The following is a 21373-nucleotide window of genomic DNA, read 5'->3' as shown; positions in this document are numbered from 1 at the left end:
ACATCCCAAGATCTGTAGTCAGTAAATTAGAGACCTGGCACAGACAATGTTTCTAGTCCAAGTCCTGAGAACCAGGAGGGCCAATGGTGTAAATTACAGTCTGAAGTCTGGCAAGTTCAAGACCCAAATGAGCCAATGTTTCAGTTTGACTCTGAACACCAGAAGAGACACATGTCCCAGTTCAAATCCATCAGACAGGAAGAGTTCCCTCTTAGGTTTTTTGTTCTATTCAGGTCTTCAATTGATTGGATGAAGCCCAGCCACATCATGGAAGGCAATTTACTTTTTTCAGTCTACTGATTCAAATGTTAATCTCATCCATAAAAACCTTCACAGACACACATTCAGAATAGTGTTTGGCCAAATGTCTGGGAACCCAAATGGCTCAGTCAAGTTGACATGTAAAATTTACTATCTCATAGGTTTATTGCATTCTACACATGAGTTCAGACTCTCTTTCTCAATCCCCCCACCCCACCTACATATTTATAAAATTACTTTATTTGTTATTAAATGAAAGGTATTTTTGCTTGGTTTTTATATCAGAAAGAGTTGTTACTAGTTCTAACTACATTAAAAGTATGCCTTGCATGAGAATTATAAAGAAACAAATGCCAACAGTTTGCTTTGAAGGGGAGCATAGAAATTTGAGAAAATAGTCTGTTATTTGTATTATTGTTAACAACTAAAGTATTATTTAATTGACAAATAATAATTTGCATTAATTAGAAAAGAAGCAAAAATATATTAACTGCCTTCTATATTGGCTGGAATGTCACAGAATGTGCTATTTTGAGCTGATAAAAACACCCAAAATGTTAGCTTGGAACTCACCAGAAAACAGTAACTCGTTTCATACCTGAAAGTTTAATAAGGTCTCTATTTGTGAAGGGATTCTAACCTGAATAGAATGGAGTATCAAAATATTGCATTAAAATTTAGGTATTCTCAAGAAATTGGTATCAATTTACTAATCTAATTCACTGCCATATGAATACTTGAAAATGAATTTACTAATCTAATTCACTGCCATATGAATATTTGAGGAAAACTCTCTCATAAAGACCAAGTTATACCAATCAGGCACTTATTTTGCATGGTTATCATATTTCTGAGGAAAGCATTCACTAAAAATAGTTGACTCTGCTAATTTCAAGTATGTTGATAGAGATATATTTAATTATCTGTATGTTTCGATGGGAATGACAACCAAAACAAAACAGTCCGGCTATGATGTAGATAGGCAGAATTTGGGGCACCATATTTTCTAATCTCAAATGCCTGCACATATTTGTCTCACATGAGTCATGTAACAAAGCCATGTGTTTCTGAATGCAGAAACACAATCCACGGACTATCCAAGCAAGCACTCTAGTCATTGTCAAAGGCTGAAAACACGTGGATCTCTAGCAGAAGTATAAAAAGAATATATAATGAGGAAATTAATGAAGAGGGAAAATGGAAAACTCTTTTTCCTAAAAATGCATGAGTTTTATTCCCATCTTACCACTAGGTTCTTCATGACCTTTTTTTTTTTTTCCTTAGATTCCGTATATATGTGTTAGCATACTGTATTTGTTTTTCTCTTTCTGACTTACTTCACTCTGTATGACAGACTAAGCTGTGACAAAGTGAGAGAGTAGCATGGACATATATACACTACGTAAAATAGATAGCTAGTGGGAAGCAGCCTCATAGCACAGGGAGATGAGCTCAGTGCTTTGTGACCACCTAGAGGGGTGGGAGAGGGAGGGTGGGAGGGAGGGAGATGCAAGAGGGAGGAGATATGGGGATAGATGTATATGTATAACTGATTCACTTTGTTATAAAGCAGAAACTAACACACCATTGTAAAGCAATTATACTCCAATAAAGATGTTTAAAAAAAAATGCATGAGCTGATTTAATACTTACTCTATTCTATAAAACTATTTTGTTTATTATTATTAATTTAATAGATTGTACATTGGAGAAAAACAGACCCAATTATTTAATAGTTTATTGGAACTTGATTTTTCTCCTTTGTGTTAATAAAATGGACCTCATTTTACTCCTTGTATTGGTCTCGTTATTAAATTGACATGTGAAACTGCCTAGATACTTGGTAGTAGGCATTACAGGTAGCTCTTTAATGTAGCATTGCATTTTAAATTTATTTTTCAAGGGAATGAATTTTAAGAAAGTTTTGGAATGTTGGCTTATGATTTGAAATCCATGATTTATAAACAATGATATTTCCTTAGGCACAGAAAGTAGAAATTTCTTGATCTTAAGAGCATGACGATGCAGTCAAAAATATTCTAAGGATAACTGAATTTTCAATTTGGAAAATATCCCCCAATATATAGTAAAAGTAAAGGACCTAAAACAAGCTCCTCTGATAACAATTCAGCTCATCAAAGACTCACTCTTTTGTCCAAGCATTTATTGAAAATTTTTGTGGGTATAACACTGTAATCGATGCTTTAGCAAGAATACGTGCATGAAAGCAATAGAAAACATAGTCCTTAATTTCAGAGCACATGGAATTTATTTGTGCAGACCATAAAGATTACAAAAAAACTATAATGCACGTTAAATATGAATCAGTTCAGGTTGTTTTAGAAGCAATAATACTGATATTATGTAATGATACAATAATAATAACTCTGAAATTAAAAGAATATTTCACTGCTTAAACAGAAAACATTCAGATATTTGTGTTTCCAAAAAATAGTGTTTTTTTACCCCAAAATATGTCTCATAGATCTTTCAGTGTAACAAATGAAAGGATTAAAAAGCCCAAATATTTATTATCTCAAAGCATGCTAAAATATATTTAATAAAATTTTAAATCTATTCTTGATATATTTCTTATTAAACTATACATTATATTCAACATAATAAAGTGTAGTTTTATCATACCAATAGTTAATATTGCATATAATGATGGTACATTAGAGGAATTCTAAATAAAATTAGGAATAGGGAAGGAATTGCTAGGATTTTCACTATGATTTAACTGTATTACTTTGTTCTAACTTGTACAATATAACAAGAAACAAAGTAAGAATAAGTATTGGAGGAGGAACTGTCATTTTTGAAAGACCAAATATTTGCCTATCTAGAAAACACAAAGTAATAATCTATGAAAGATATTAGGATTAAAGTAATTCATTAAGCACAATTGAAAAATAAATATACATAGGTTAGCAGGTATCTTACTATATTTATCTATTTCTGCATAAAAAGTTGTTCCAAAATCTAGCAATTTAAGGCAACAAACGTTTATTATCTCACAGTTTCTGAGAGTCAGAAATATGGAGGCTGCTTAGCTGGGTGATTCTGGCTCACAGTCTCTCAAGGGTTGCAATCAAGCTGTCAGCCTGGTCTACAGCCAACTCAAGACTGCACTAGGGTTGAAGTATATGTTTCTAAGCTCACTAATGTAGTTGTTGGTAGGGATCAGTTCCTCACAAACTGTTTGAGAAAGAGATACATAGAGAAACATAAAGCCCAAAGTGGAAGCCCCAGTCCAAATCAATCTCAGAATTCACATACCATAACTTCTGACATATGTCATTAGTCATACAGTCATAGCTCAGTACAATATGGTAGGATACTATATATGTGTCAATTCCAAGAGTTAGGGGTCATTGTTAGACATCTTGGAGGCTGCAGAGACAGCAGTCAAAACATAAAATTACACACACACACATTCACAAAATTAAGGGCATAAACGAAGTAGATATACAGATCTTCCTCAACTTACGATGGGCTTACACCCTGTTAAACCCATCATAAGTGGAAAATATCATGAGTTTAAATGCATTTAGTACACCTAACCTACCAAACAACGTAGTTTAGCCTAGCTCACCTTAACCTTTCTCAGAGCACTTACATTAGCCTAAGTGGGGCAAAACCACATAACATAAAGCCTATTTTACAATAAAGTATTGAATAGCTCATGTAATTTATTGAATGCTGTCCTGAAAAACAGAATGGTTATATGTATTGGTTTCTACCCTTGTGATCACGTGACTGATTCTAGCTGTGGCTCTCTGCTGCTACCCGGCATGACTAGAGGAGATGGTACTGCATCTCACTAGCCCCAGGGAAAGATCAAAATTCAAAATTCAAAGTATTGTTTCTACTGAATGCATATTGCTTTTGCACCATCCTAAAGTGAAAAATCATAAGTTAAACCATCGACAGTGCAGGACCATCTGTATATATGTATCAAAGGTATATATATTATAGTCTATACCTGCATTCTCTAATGCAATAGCCACTTGCCACATGTGTCTATATTTTAATCAGTCTCACTCACTACCTTTAAAGTGCCAAAAAGCCACATGTGACTAGTGGCTACCAAATAGAAGAGCATAGAAATATAGAATATTTCATTCATCATAGAAAGGTAACATATCACAACCATGAGGGGTAGAGAGAGAGCACTTCAAAATACCAAATGACACAAGTTTTAAAGACTGTTTTTTGTGTGGTTAAATATAATGTAGATAAAAAGAGACCAAAGAAAAGCGAGTGGTGCTCACATTTTGTTTAATAGAATGGAGCTTAGATATTGGAAGAGCTCTTGGTCAAAAAAATGAAAAGAAAGCTAACTTGGATAGGCAGGTTTTAAATGTAAACAGAAAATAAACACTTAATTGACAATATCATTCAATATCCAAATGCAAATTTAAACTTCAATTGCTGAATGTATGGTTATTATACAAAGAAAGTATCCAAATAATGGAGGCAAATTTTTTATCCTTCCTCTTGGAGTTACTGTATTATTTATACACATAAAATATGAATTTTGTATTCAAAATATTAGCCCATGATGCTATTTTGGAACATTTCATCTCATCAACAGCTTCATTTTTCTATAGCGGCATTTAATTTAATGAACTCTCCCTTGGTGATCAAGAGACATTACAGGCTTAACTGGTAGAATAACACTTTATCAATGAGTCTTTATGTCAAAATTACCTTTATATTTTCATCAAGGTCAGTGTCTACCTAAACAGTTTTAATATCATTAAAATTCAATGATACAAAACAACCTTACTTGTTACCATGTGACAATTTTATTTTTTAATTTTATTTATTTATTTATTTTTTTGGCCATGCAGCTTGTAGGATCTCAGTTCCCTGACCGGGGTTGAACCCAGGCCATGGCAGTGAAAGCCTGGAATCCTAGCCACCAGGCCACCAGGGAACTCCTGAAAATTTTTAAATTGATTGTTTTCAATTTCAGTTTCTTTGAAATTGTTTGAAAAGCAAAAACAAAAAAAAGCAGTGCTCCTTATGCTGTGTATTCCCAAGGAAGAATACACCTGATGGTTGTTAGATTAATACTCTGAAAAATTCAGTTACTTTTCTTTCCTGAACCAGGTTGCAGTTTCTAGACGCACCAACTCTTCAATTACAACTTGATGTGTTTTGATATGAAGAAAAACATCTCACACACTTCATTTATGCCCGTGTGTGAAGGTTTTGAAAACTCTTAGTGAAGGAGAAGAAACGTGGCCAAGTGGAAAGAGGCTGGATAAGCTTTAAGACTGAGTGCCTACACCTTTCCAGGCAGCAGGAAACAAGGCCACTTTATGCAGCAAATGAAATCTCACAAACTAGCCCAGAGCTAGATTGAGGTGCTTGAGCTTAACACTTGGAACAGTGCTAAAGGAAAGTATTTGGTGATATTTGCTGTAATATATTTTGATATAAAATATTTAATTTCCTCTGGATAATCAAACCTCTCGGATATCAAACCTGAGGAGGCCAAAAGGGAGCTTGGGGGGGCCAGTGGGCAAGATAGAGAGAGGCTACTCTAACACAGCATTCAAGGAGCCCAGGGCCTCACCCAGGACTCCCCTGGACTCTATACTCCAGGGGTCCTTTAAAGTATCTTCTTTATACCCCTTCACCTGACTCCAAGTACTGGGAGAAATGCAGGCAGCACTGAGATGGTGGAGACCCAGATGCACTTGATGGAAAGGCCAGGAGTGTGGTCTTGAGGCTAGTTAATTTTCCAAAATTGTAACTTTAGCAAAATTGCATTGTTGGTATTTAGAAAAAATTTTTTTACATATCAACAAGTAAAAAAAAGATTGCACCCTCAAAACTGTTTTTGAAATAATGTTGCATTAGGCCTCGTAATCTTGAGCAACATAATCCAAATGAGTCTTTTGTTGCCTTTCTATCAAAAAGGGGATGTTAATATTCACCTGTTTTAAAAAAGAAATTACAGTTGACACATATGTGTTGGCTATCAAATAGCTGGCACACAGTAAATTGAATCATTTATGTTTGTATTTGAAATATTATTTCCAAATATGGGACAAACACTGCTGAAAAGGATATTAAGCCTCAGCAATCTTTATGTAATTGGTCACATTTGTTGGAGAAAAAGAGACATATAGATAAGCAGAGGTGAGACCAGGGCTGCTGATAATGTCAGTATCTGCCTTCTCTTTTCTCATAGAAATCAAGAACTCTTGGGTAAATCGAATGAGAATTTGTGAGAACTCTGATTTTTATAAAACAAGAAACTGAAGATGGTTAAGATCTAGGGTCTATAATCCTTCAGATTTGGGCTCTAATTCCTGTTCCATAATTTATAATCTTTGTGATTTTGCCAAAATTCATTCTTTCTAAGCTTTACTTTTTTAACCTCTAAAATGAGGAAAATATTCCTACTTAATTTACAGGATAATTGTGAGAAGTATAAATAAAGGAATTATGCATTATTCCTAGCTGGGTCTCTTGCTCATATTAACTAACCAATTAATTATTATAATGACTATTATTTCACCAGAATAATTTCCATACCAAATCTTAATCTTGAGAAAGGTCTAAGGTCTGAGATCAGGTGAATTACCTTCAGAACACACTTGAAAACCTATGTTTTAAACTTTGGCCTTTAATGATAGACTCGTTCACATTTTTTGACAGTTACTGCTGGAAATTGCTGTATTGTTGTTACTTTTTATATTAACATATTTTAGTGTTCATTTCAATTTTGTACTTTAGCCTCAAGTTGTCTCAAATATGAATGGAACATATGTTCTTTTAAACCACCTGGAATAAATTGTCAAAATACATAAACCATGCTTTCAAGTTGAAAAGTTCTTCACTGTTTCTGACATAGATAATCCTAGGAACTGTGTTTTACCTTTAGCTTTTGCTACACTTTCAGCAGTTTTAGACTTCTCCCTTTAAGTAAGTCATATTTTCTTCATGGCAGTGGCTTTTAACAATAAAATGTCACTTTTATTGCAGTAGGAAATTACTAAAGGGAAATAGTCCATACCTGGCAAATGAGAAGATAAACAACTACCTTGTTCCAGGAAATAAAGTTTCTTTGTGTCATTTGATATAATAGATCCCAACAGACTTAATTACAAACATTGATTGAATACCTATCATGGGAGTCAGAAAAGTATAATAGACAAGAATACCAACTTTGGAATACCTCCCCGATATACTAACCTTATACTTGGCAAGATGTCCTGTCCCCTTGCCTATAACTTTCCTCCACTGTAAAATATGAAAAGTGTCAACTTATCCAAATAATTGTAGGATTAAATAAGACGGTGCATGTACAATGTTTGGCACATAAAGTACTGAAATAATTCTCCTTTCCACATCATGTTGCCGTTATTATCATTATTATTATTTTTATATTGTTCTGGTGCTATAGATAAAAATATTAGTTAGACAATTGTTCAAAGCAAATGTTACTTTATTAATATAGCCTTTATCTTCTACTCAGAAAAGCTCTCTCTCCTCGTTCCTATGATACTCTGCCCTGTATTTTATATGGTTCCATACGTGTCTATGTCCTGAAGATGATGAGTCTTGAGACTGTTATCTTCTGAGAACTTTACCCGTGCAGTGTTCTTTTCTCTGTAACAGGTCCAGCACAGAGCCTTGTACATCCATAGGCACAAATACATTTGAAAAGGAAAGGAGAGGGGAAGAGAGAAGAGCAGAAGAGAGCATGGAAACAAAGGGAGTAGAATGGAAGAACATGAAATTAAAGGAGATGAAGAGATCGTGACATGTAATGCAAACTAAGGAGGAAAGAGGTTCTCTGCTAGAGAAAGTGACTGCTTCTAGTTTCTTCTCTTTCTTTCTTTTTAATTTTTTGCTTACCAAGATTTGAATTCTTAAAAGTAGTTTGGGCCCACACATCTCAAACAATTGACAACTTTGGATAAGCTCTGATTAGGAAGAAAAGTATTCTTACCTGAACACAGAAGTTTAAATCACCATCCTTCAACAATGCAATATAAAGTAAAGTTGGAGCTGGGATTTGATCTTTAGGATATGCCATGGCAAAATGATTATATCAAGTAACAGATGTATTTTTTTCATTTATACTTTTGACTTGTTTTTTATTGATGTTTTTGATTAATGGCATGATTTACACGTGCATAGCAGTAGACTCTGATGTTGCTATCCAATGGTAATTTCCCCTTCTCCCTTGTTAACTGTCCCCTGATTTTTGTGTGTGTGTCCATGATTTTTTACATGCTTCAAGAAAAAGCTATTCTCAGCCCTAGCCACTGAAGTGAATCCTAATCAATCTAAATCAATGATGATAATTCTAATCTCCCTTTCCAATGATTAAATTAGTTGGGTAATGCAACACAATTCCTACCAATAAGGAATCGGTATTAACAAATTGGAAAAATTTTCTGGGCTTTTAGGAAATATGTTTTAATTATTAACAAAGAGAGGCCAAAAGAAAAGTGTTTCTCTCCTTTTTTCAGTGTCTGAACACTAGTGCACATGGTTGTGATGCTTGGAGCTGAAGCAGCAATAGAGGGACCAAGAGGTAAAGTAACAAACCTGTTGAGGCTGACAGGATAAAAATATGGGAAGAACATGGGTTCCTAGTGACATTATTGGGATATGAATTCACCAGCAGAATTTATTATGTGAGATAATAAACACCTTTATTTTTTAGCTATTTTGACTTTGGGTTTTTAGTTACTTGCAGGAAACACACCTTACATAACAAGTCACAACTACAGAGACAACTAAAATATATTTTAGCTGATAGATATTGGTCAACAGAATTTTAAAATACTAAATTATCACTGCAAATATTTTTTTTCTAAATTGAAATACCATTCCCCAATTGAGCTAGTTTCTTTTTTCTATTTTCTTGAATCTCATTTTCCATCCCACTCTTTGTTATTTTCTTCTGTGCTTTTCTTTTAATCTTCTAGAACTCCCTGAATATTAATCTTGTGTAAAGTGAACATTTTATAACAGCAGAAAAGAAATTGTGTTTTGTTCACTATTTAATAAAACTTTCATAACACATACTAAGGCATTTTCTGAAAATAGCTTTAAGAAATATTATTTTGATTTTTTAAAAAGCTTGTGTTAAAGAAATATTCTATTTGTAACTGCCTCATGAAAGTATCAACTCATTAAAGATATTTTTAAGTATATTTTCCAAAAAAATTCTATTAAACCATAAATGAACCAATGCTTTAATATCATTGTACTCTCCAAGGATAAAACATTATCAAAGTTGTTGTAAACAAGTGTCAAGAAATGTGATTATGTTTTAATTTATGCTTAGACTACTAAAGCAGTACATCTACACAAAAATGTATTAAAACACCAGGCCTACAAATATAACATAATTTTTAAGGCTAGAAAAGAAAATTAGTAAAGGGAATGTGCCTGGCCAGACCCTCATCTGATCCAAACTAGATAAATGTTGAAATCTTACTGTGTTTGAGAAGCCATACAAGATCAATTTCCCTAGTGGTCTAAATAAATTCATTCCTAATCTGAAAGTAATTGACATTCAGTGGTTAGAATTTAATTGCAATATTTATTTAAATAGCCAATTTTAATGAAGGCAAAGGGTCATTTTTAGCAATCTTAAATTAGAAGAATAAATAAGAGAGTAAATTAATGTTTTGAGTTTTCATACTTTTTGAGAGGGAATGATCCCAATTCATTTTATTGGTTCTGAATAGAAAAGTAATGGCAGCCTGGCACTAAATTTAGATGGTGTTTATGTGTATAGAAAAATATGTCTTGTGAGCATTTACCATAATGAAAAATTCAATTTTCAAACATTATCCTTGGAAATAATATTTTAGAAGTAAAATATAAATGATGCTTTTTTATGTCTTCTAAAAATGAACTCATATTTTGTAATGGATATTCTATGAAGGTTGAATGCTGCCCTACAAACTACTACTAATTTATTTTTTAAACACCTTTTGTTTCAAATTTGAAGAATGCACTTTATTTTGTGATGTCTTAGGAGTTAATCTACAAATATATTCACCTCAATGTTTTTACAAAAATAAGGATTTCACATTTTTAATATCTATATGACATTTTGGGTGATTAGAATCACATTTGTCAAATATGCCAAAGTCTATACTTATGATATGAGGCAGGTTACTGAAGATGACAAAATAATTTCTGTATTCTTTTTTTTTTAATAGACTGTATCTTTTAGAGCAGCTTTAGGTTGACAGCAAACTTGAACAGAAGGTACAGAGATTCTGATATACCCACTGCCCCACACATGCATAGCATCTCCCATTATCAACATCTCCCAAAAGAATGGTACATTTGTTACAATCAATGAACTTATACTGACATATTTTTATCACCCAAAGTTCACCTTTGATACTGTACATTCTATGGGTTTTGACAAATTTACAATAACATGTATCCACCATTACAGTATGACACAGAGTAGTTTCACTGCCCTAAAAATTCTATGTTCTGCTTATTTATTATCCTCTTTTAATGGCTATCATAGGCTTGTCCTTAGCTATGTGTTTAAGATAAAAATATGTGAAGGTTTAATACAACCTTGAAACATAAAATTTTTAAAAAAACAGAGAGCATAAATTCTCAAAGTATGTAAAACTACAAGTGTAAACTTATGTTTCTGGATAACTAGATACAAAATTAGCTATATTTCCCTTATGTTAAATGTTCATTGTTTTTCCAAATTGTCATTTTGAACCTAAATCATCTGACTCTTACATCAAATTTCTTCATGGATCATGAGGGAAATTGTCTCTCTCTTATCTTCTTTCTTCCTCTCTCTTTATTTTATTTTTTTAATTATAGAGCTTAGATGCAGCTAGATGAGGTGAGTCAAAGAAGCTGATCATACCCTCCCACTGCATTGCTGTGGTAACAGAAATTCAGCTAAATACTAATACCTTTGACAGCCATCTGTAAGAGCTCCTTGAAATAAGAGAATACTCATTTACACCTGTGTTGAGGAAAAATTTAGATAATATCATATTCTGAGAGGATAGGTTCACTAATATTAGCTGAAGTGCCAATCAGCCCTGCAAAGCTCTCCTTGTTACAAAATATTACAGAATGAGGTTAGAAACATCTGCAAACTTTGGTGTCATGGTTCCTTGTGCCTTTGTTGGGAATTCTACAATATGTGAATTTGGTCACGTGATTCTCCTTGTAACAATTAAATGGTTGTACTATTTCTTGGAAAGCAGGTGGTGGAACATACAATGAAGAAGCAGAGAAGGCATCTATCGAAATTTTGTGGGTTTAAGAGCTGATAAGATGGCTGACAACATTGCCAACTAGAAGCTACCATGAGGTCTGAAATGCCCTCTGTGTCAATATTAGCACAGTTGTTTTTTCATGAAGCTCCTACATACATCTTGTGAGTAGAAAACACTTAACACTGTGGCAAAATTAACTTCTCTGATTATCCGACTTCAGAATGGAAGGCTCCTTGGTATGTGTTTACTGCATAATGGCAATATTATCAATTCCTATGGTGTCTTCAAAAAATATCTTAAACTACTTTAATCTCATATCAACTCAAATGTATTTTAAGCAGTGACATAGCCCTAGACACATAGATAACAGTTCAACCAAGTTTGAAATTAGTTGTAGCTTTGAAACTAGTTCCTAAGCTCTTTTCTCAACACCACACTGCATTTGATAGAAGGAAAATGCCTGCATGCAAAATAATAGAAGCAGAGGGAATGCCTGAAAAGGGGACTAAGGAGGGAGCCTTAACTTTAGTGTCAATATAAAGTCTTTGGTTTACCTGGGTGACAAATATTTCATGGAGTGAAAGGACCTCAAAAGATCACCTAGGATGCAAGAAAATATTTGCCTCAGAGTTTGGTTAAGAAACTGTGGAGTTTGCCAGGGAAAATACATAAAGTCCAGTTAAATTTGAAATTCACATCAAAATGAGTAATCTTTAGTATAAGTATATATTTACATACTTGTGCTAAATAATTCTACTTACTTATACTAAAAATTATTTGTTGTTGATCTGAAATTCAAATTTAACTGGGAATTCTGTATTTTTATTAGCTAAATTTGACAATTCTTGTTAGATGGCAATTGCAGCAGACATTGTTTGTTACTTAACCAACAATACTTTTTCCTGCCCATTGATCAGCCCTAAAAGACTAGTCATGATCAGACTCAGTCAGTCATGACAATCTTGTTTCCTTTGCCATTTATTGACATAGAGTGAATATACGATATAGACAATGAGAAATAAGGAAAATCTAGTGAGAACCTTTGAAGTAGAATTGTTCTTCTTGATTATAGTGGGGAAAAGTGAGAATAATTGTTTCTATCTACCCTAGAGGGACCAAATCACCAGCCCCACTGTTATCCACACAGAAGTTTATTGGATGGCTGCACTAGTGATATGACCAGCATTAAGCAAAGGAGAACAAAGTTTATAAAAGCTCACACCAGTGGGGAAGGAGGGCTTCACCAGCCAGAGGCTTACATGGTCATTGGAGAAGCAGCATAATTAAAGAAGTAGAAGGATTTCTTTGTTAATTAGAGAGGGGCTACATTTAGTATGAGTTCACTGTATATGAAATCTAATTGGAAGTCATAGGAATCCCCCAAAATAAAATTTGTTTTCCTAAATTTGCCACAGCATGTCATAGGATCATTTGATCAACCTAACACATGCTAGGGGTACCTAGCATGTTGGTTAAGGAGGGAAGGAATGGAGGAGAGGCAAGTAAAAGGATCTTGGTAAGCATCCCTGCATCAAAGGGCACTTATGTCAAGGAGTTATCATTTAGATATCACAGACTAGTAGGCTCTTCTTAGTACAATACTGCAAGGAGAAAGAGCATTGCATCACCTTTTTGCTTCTTGTTTGGGTCATTGTTACATAAGGATGTGATACTGGGAAATGTGATGGTTATCTTATAACAGTAATAGAACCAACACACGAAAAATTGCAAAAGTGAAGAAAAAAACCTGAATTCCTTATATCAAAACTAGGTTGTCACACAAAACCTTAGACTGTATACCTCTTGAGCCACTGTTACTAAACAGTATTCTTAAAGATTTACCCATGCTTATTTCTTGCAACTTAATGCATATCAACAGAAGATTGAAAAGTCTCAATTCCCTAATTTCTCTTATTGTTAAAAATAAATTCTAAAGACACCTGTGAAATTTCTCTTTTATTTGAAAATATTTGCATAGTAACTGTTGTGTACTGTATACTGTTTCCTACACTAAATATGGTCATCCACAAAGCAAGCAGGGCTCTTTGCATTAGGGTCGTAATATTAGAGATGAAGAGAGAAGGATCCTAGAATTTAGGTAGGGCACACAGATAAAATAGGGGAAAAAATTGATGGAGGATTAAATTTAGTAGATGAAATCAAGAATTGTTGACATTTAATTTTGTGGTGATTCAGACATACAACTATTGAATATAACAATTATGCAGTAAGTTTTATATATACAATTGGATCACGAGGAGGCATTAGAGGTAGATATATATATTTGAGGGTCACAAATACATAGATTGAAGTTAAATATAGACAAAATGACCTAGAGAAAGAATGTAGATAGAGAAGAAAAACAAAAAGATAACCTTGTTGGTCACAGATCTGGCATGTTAGAGGGTAAAACAAAATGTTTTCAGGATATTCAGGAAAGGCAGGAAAAGGACTAGGTCAAACAAGGGGATTTAGAAACTATGAATAGAGCAGGATTATCTGAGAGAACTAGACTTCTGATTGTGGTTCAAAAAGACAGGCATAAGGAGAGATGGAATAAGTCTTAAGAGTCCCTTAAAGGAGGGTTCATGATTGGTTCATACTTCACGATACTTGGTTATTTCTTCTGAAGTTTCTGATGATGTTTGCAGTGGTCTGGGACAGAACCAGTAACTATCAATAATATAATGAATCCTCTTTTATTTATTTAGTTTTTTAATGCCAGACAGTGACCATATAGTCATTTGTGGAAATATCAAATAGTAGTGTCCTTGTCACTTTGGATACCTGGGAAGCTTTGCTGGACATCTAAAATATCCCCCCTACAATCTCCTGATAGGAAATCAAAATGACAATGACAGCAACAACAAGCCAGAACTACATAGAGCAAATATTCAATATGTATATTGAATATTTATTAATGTCTGTATAGTTTATTATTGTCTATATAGAAATACCTCAATGTTTGCTTATCTCACCTATATTTAAGAAAGAAACACACACACTCAAAGACACACACACCAGAATGAGTAGTTTACACACATCAGAAGTTTAAAAATCATTCTAACATAGTGATTGGATGTCATGTAATTTGAAACCTGTGCTGGTATAATTTTGATGTAGTTTAAGAAATATGGGACTTTCATGCCCCATAAAAAGTTAACTATGTAACAGCTTTTTATGTTATGATATGAAGTTTTATTGTGGGACCATTACCCAAAAACATCTAAGATCTATTTTATTACCCAAATTTGGACCAAAACAATGACAGTTCTTGAATCCAGAGTGCTAACACCATTTCTGTTCAATGTTTAAGTTTGAGGAAATGTAGTAGACACTGTTAAGCAAGAATAGATGATTTTGCACTAAAATTAGCACTCCATAACTGCTTTAACTTACCTTTGAACTTACACACTTTGACAACTCTTCAAAATATTCTGTGTAAGTGATTGGATATTTGTACACTACTGAGTTTCAAAACCAATAAGTATGATGGCTTAGTTTTACATGTTTGATAAAATCAAGACTAATCCATGTTTGAGTCAACTAAAATCTTTACAGTAGTTACTAGCAATTCATTGTAAAATAATTGAAAGTATATTAATGACCTAGAAACTTGTGGTTTAACTAAGATATGAAGATAACCAGCTAACATTTCAGTGCTTACTATTCACTGTTTAAAGCATTATTCAAGAATTAATTCATTTAAATCTCACCTCAATCCTATCAGGTAAAAGCATTATTATTATTATTCTCATTTTACAGATTAAGCAAGTGTGACATAGAAAATTTGCATAATTTGACCAAGGTCACTCATCTAGTTGAACACCAGGATCTGAACCTAGGAAATCAAGTTCTAACACTCATATTTCTAACAATGTCATACACATGCCTCCAAAACGATAATAACATTAACGGTCTATATTTTTATTTGAATACTTTGAATATACTTTATGTAAATTATTATATCTTATAAAATTGAATGAGGGAACAAAGCGAATTGCCCTTCTCTTTCGTTAGCATAATCACAGATTTACACACCTTGAAAATAACATAAAGAAAAATAATAAAAAAAAACTAGACCTTTGTGAAGTCTGCAGATGTCAGAAGATAAAACATCCAAGTTATCAAATTAAATCTTTAAGCTTAAGGATGAAGCATGTCTGCTTAACAATAGAATGTCGGGATAGGATATAAAGAATTCATGCACTCTGTAAGATGTTTTATTCATATATTGGTAAATGAATACATAACTCTTTGAAAACATTTTTGCCTTTGACATAACCTACATCATGGAATATGAGAAGGTTTGCTTTTTTAATGCATTGTGCAATAATAGACACATGATTTTTCTTATTTTAGTAAAAGAAATAAATCATTGTTATCAACACATTTTATACCTATTGGTGTTAAAACCCTAATGAATAAAATCTGCTCTATAGTGGTTAGAAGCTTTATTTTGTGATGGGGAACAACAATAGATTTTTGAAAAGGAGATGAATACATAAAGCAACTTATTTTTTTAATATAAATTAAAATAAACCTGATACAGCTTGGTGATGGTTTCTTTCAAATGTATGTTAATGAACACACTTGAGTTGCCCTAAATTACAAGTATAATAATTTTCTAGAACCAAGCCTGAAATATAGCCCAAGAATATAGAGTTTTGTAGATTGGCAGTGGGGACTGCAGAATCCCTGTGTACCCAGGGTTGCCAGATAAAATTCAGTTCATGCAGGTATTTGAATTTCAGATAAACAATGAATATTTGTTTAGTATAAATATGTCCCATTTGGGTCATAGGAGTATTTGCTATTTATCTGGAATTCAAATTTAACTGGATATTCTGTATTTTGATTTGCTAAATCTGGCAACTTTATGAATGCTGCATGGCTCTTTGGGCCTCAGTTATGTTATTGGCCATTAATCTATTTTATCTTTAGCATAATTTTGGATTTAAAAATCTTTGAATTTCTGCTTCAATTTACTGTTCAAAAGTAATTAAATTGCTTCATATTACTATGAAGGGTCACTAAGACAAGTGTTATTAATGAGCAAAATGCTGTACGTTTTTGAACACATTAGCAAAGCCAAGCACCAATACTTAAAGGAATTCATCTCATTCTCAAAGCATCCACACATATCTCAGCTAGAAAATAAAAAAAGATGTCACCATACTTAATGGCAAACTGTTTTGAAAAAAAAAGATTATTGTAGAAATATTTGTATAAAACTATTTTTATGTGTACATTACTATTAGCTTCTTGCTACGGAACCATGTTTTTCGGCTGTTTTAAATTTATTTTTAGCTTGTAGTCATTCACCCATTCATTCAGTTCACATTGTTAATTTGAACAGATACTTTAGAAAGACTGGTGAAGCACAACATGTATTTGTCTTGTTAATTTTGTTAACAATTAAAGCTGCAAGGAGAGTGCATTTTCCTAAATAGCTATGACAGCTGCCTAGTTAAAAGCATGAATTCTTCATTCAGCAAATAATCTCCAAAGTGAAATATAACACTTCCTTCTTATTTTCATAACTCTTTGCTTAAGAAAATAATAACATCTAAACAATAACTAACATGGATAGCCTATATCTCTCCAACAAGAATTCCTACAGGGCTTCCCTGGTGGCGCAGTGGTTGAGAATCTGCCTGCCAATGCAGGGGACGCGGGTTCGAGCCCTGGTCTGGGAGGATCCCACATGCCGCGGAGCGGCTGGGCCCGTGAGCCACAATTACTGAGCCTGCGCGTCTGGAGCCTGTGCTCCGCAACAAGAGAGGCCGCGATAGTGAGAGGCCCGCGCACCGCGATGAAGAGTGGCCCCCGCTTGCCACAACCAGAGAAAGCCCTTGCACAGAAACGAAGACCCAACACAGCCAAAAATAAATAAATAAATAATTAATTAAAAAAAAAAAAAAGAATTCCTACAGCCTTTATTATGGCCATGTAGGAAAATAAAGAAAAGAAGGAATCGTTAGACTGTAAAAACACCATAGTCCTAAAGAGACTCCAAGATAGTATACATTCCTGCTTCCAGAACTCTCTAGATTGGACAGCCCATATTTCCTTTTTGAGCAGGAAATAGACCCTATGATGTTCCTGAGTAATATTTCACCTCATTTTATTTCATGAATGGTGAAGAAGTTGATCATATTGTAAAAGATTTCATCAGAAACACCATACCTTTTCTCCTATTAATTCTGATTTTTAAAATCCCAAATCCCAGAACGTCATAATTATGAGTAATGAATGGCTCTATCTTCTTTGGTTCTTAATCAGCATCATATTTTAAGCTCTAAGCTCCATTTTTCAATATAAAAGTAACAACATTAAAGAAAATCAAAACTAAAAATAATTAATAAAAACACTTAATTCTATGACCTAATAAAGTATTTGTTAGAAACATACTTTTAGCTTTTTTCTATGTATTTGTAGCTCTATATGTGAATGTGGGTCACATTCATTTTATTACACATGTATTTTTCATCCTATGATTTACTAAATAATTAAGTATGCTATGAATTATTAGTGTAATGGGTTACCCACTAGAGTGATTTTTTAAATTTATTAATATCTATTTAATTCATCCATTTTAAAATCTACAAGGTGAATATCCAGAGACTGTGGGCATTTTACAATTTTGGGAATGGTAGATGTCAATTCTTGTGAAGGCATTCTTGCTTTTGGAAAAGATAGCAGGATTGGCCCTGTCCTGTAAGTTTTACAAAAGAAAATGTAAAGTCCGACCATTTTTAAAAAATAAAACAAAGTCATTCTATATCTAAGTGCAAAAGTTTCACACTGAGATGTTAAGTGTTCTGGTAGATAATGTAAATTGGGTTGATTTTAGACTGCATATTTAAAGAATTAGAATAGTCACTTAGAATTGTTAAATCATCTCAGATTTTGACTAGACTGCTAAGAGTCCATTATCCATCACAGATGTTATTTAAGTTGGAATATTCCAGGGTTTGAAAATGTTTTATGATGATTAGATGGGGCTGAGGGTGTCTTGTGAAATAATTTCAAATGAGTGTCAATCATTTTTGGATGGGGAAAAGTCAGTCTTAGCTTGAGTCTTACATGGTGGGGAGGTCATTTTTTTGCAAACAGGTCATCAGACACGCAGTTGAGCCTCTCCTTCGCTATGTGACAGTCTTCTAGGGCCATAGGACTCTCATGTTATGTTTAGGATGTGAACCAGCTGCCCCTGACATGTAAGTATTTTTCAGTAGAGGCCTATGAAACTGAAGCTTTGGTAAGACTTGGAGTGTTTTGGGGTGCTGAAACAGAACCATATTTATATATGATGGTAATAAGTATGAGAAAGCATCCTAAGGAATTTTGGTGACTCTGAGTCAGCAAAGGATAGTGACATGGAGTATAAGTAGAGGAAGAAAATGACAACCTCCATGACTAATTTTTAAAATATGTGAGAATGAACCCCAGATTCAGAAAATGTTCTACAAAAACCCTAAAAGTATTTTAACACTTCACAGGATAATTGCACTGGTAAGGAGCACCCAATCCCATTTTTCATTTTACATCTCTATCTTCTGAGATACTTTTTGTCATAGAAAAAATGGTAAAATATAATTTACTTTAAAGAAACTTGCATCATAGACAACTTTAACTAATATATTTAGTAGTTTAAACAAAACTATACTTATCTACCTGGGTTTATACTCTATCAAACACCAAGATAATTTTTGAATTTTAGTCAAAAACTCATAATACTACGAAGTATTATGACTATAGACTCTTCAAAATAATATGCTTTTATCAGAATCTTTAAATAATGACATTAGTTGCAATCACTATTCCTATTCTTTAACAATTATTGTTTAAAAGACATTTTTCAGCAAATATCAGACAACTTTAACTGAGTTGTCCAAAAGATTTGAATAAATATTTGAATTTTCCTTTAGATATTTGAAATCACATCTATAACACCTTTCTTGCCTGTTAATAAAAATAGTCTCCTTAAGGTAAGATATTCAAAATCTGTACCTTCTATAGTTTAATCATTCCTTTAATTTCAGCAAATGTTATGGCATGCTATGTGTTTAGCCTGAGTGTTGGCTAAAACATAAAAGAAATATGGAATGATGTTTTCTCTCCAGAAAAGGTGGATGTTACACACCTCTAAACACAAAGTTACACAATTAAAGAGGAATACTGGTAATTATTTGATCTTAATCAGATATTTACAAAGGCAAACTTTTTCAGTGAGAATCCCTGACTACTTTTTTGAAGCTCAAGTTATATTTAGTTCTGTAATATTGCCTTTAAAAGTTCTTCCCCCAAAGAAGGTGAAATAAAATCAAATCTGCAGTCTTTTCAAATCCTTTTAAATGGAAGCTGCTCCTTCCTTTCTGTAACATCCCCTGAGTATCTGAAAAAAATGGGTCCCCTGGGATGGGGTTCAGGTCATGCTACCACAAAATATGGCACCTTGGCATGTTGAATATTTTAGGCTGAAGGAATTTGAGAAAAAGCAGGTGCTGGAAGGATTCTCTGACTTTCCCCTGAAGCAGGTGATAAAGGCTCACGTGAAGTGCCTTTTCTATAAGCGAAAGAAAATTATCTCCAAATATGGAGGAACACGGAGAGAACCTGAACAAAAAAAGCCTTGCTAAGTTCCCCCCAGTGTACACACCTAGCTCATCGTTTTGCCCTATCATATTTTCCCCTGTCTTTCCATTCTTCATCAAACCTAGTATAAATACACTCAGGTATGATCATTTCTTCATTTCCTTATGAAGGCTTGTATGTCATATAAATTTTATATTAAATAAATTTTCCCTTGTTAATTTGCCTTTTGTTACAGAGATCCAGCCAAAAGCCTAGAAAGGCAGGAAGACAAAGATATTTTTCCTCCCCTACACCTGTCTACATTCTACCCCAACATTGTAGAATTTAAGAGCTTCTATTCCTTTGAAACATCAAAAAGCACTTGCTTGATTTCTTCTTAGGCATTATCTTGCATCATTTGTAAAAAAAAAAAAAAAAGAAGAAGTTGAGTTCCCATTTTTAAAGATGAACACTGACAAATTTTAGGCTCTTTGCCAAGTGTCACACAGGAAATCATGAAAGAGCCAAAATTTGGTTCTAGTTCTGATTGTAGAGTCTGTACTGTTAAAAATTGTTCTATTTTGTACTTTTCCTCAGTCCTTTGACATGATTAAAAACTGGCATCTACAACACAGCTTTAAACCACCAAAAATGCACTTTCTGGTTGAGAAAAAAGTTGCTGTAATATCAAGGTCTCCTTTTCATGTGTCCCTCCTGGTAGCAGTCCCAACCAGTGCCTCTTTTCTCAACTGGCTTTTTCCTGAACTCATGTGATTAGCTGGCACCAGCTTCCTCCTCTCCCTCAGTATTCCATCACCACCTCCCAGACATCCCACTCACTGAGTCAAATGCCTGGGTTACGATGATATTCTGTCTACATTTCCATACGATTTATCGTGGGATGGGGCAGGGGTGGGGGCAGGGTTGGCAGCAGTGTAGTAGTTCAGCTACCTGATTACTGTGTCATTCATTACTTGAAGAACACACTTCTGCTAGGGAGTGGTTTTTACTGCTGTGTTTTGGTCCCTTTCCTACAAGTTTCCCTTATCTGTCCGTAGAGTAGATTTTATTCATCCTGGGACAAATAATCAAAAACAACGAAGATTCTTTTGTTAGTTCCAATTCCTGCTGTCACCATTTCTCAGCCACCATTCAAGGCTCCTCTGTGTTTAGGAATGAAATTCTTGCTTTACGGGTGTCAAGAGGGTGGGAACTTGATAACCTAAACAATAATGCACTTTCCTTTTGTTCTAAAATTCCATGTTTTCTCTTTC

The sequence above is a fragment of the Balaenoptera acutorostrata genome, chromosome 5, assembly GCF_949987535.1.
Source record: "Balaenoptera acutorostrata chromosome 5, mBalAcu1.1, whole genome shotgun sequence".
Classification (NCBI taxonomy): domain Eukaryota; kingdom Metazoa; phylum Chordata; class Mammalia; order Artiodactyla; family Balaenopteridae; genus Balaenoptera; species Balaenoptera acutorostrata.
Note: the sequence above shows the minus strand (reverse complement) of the source record.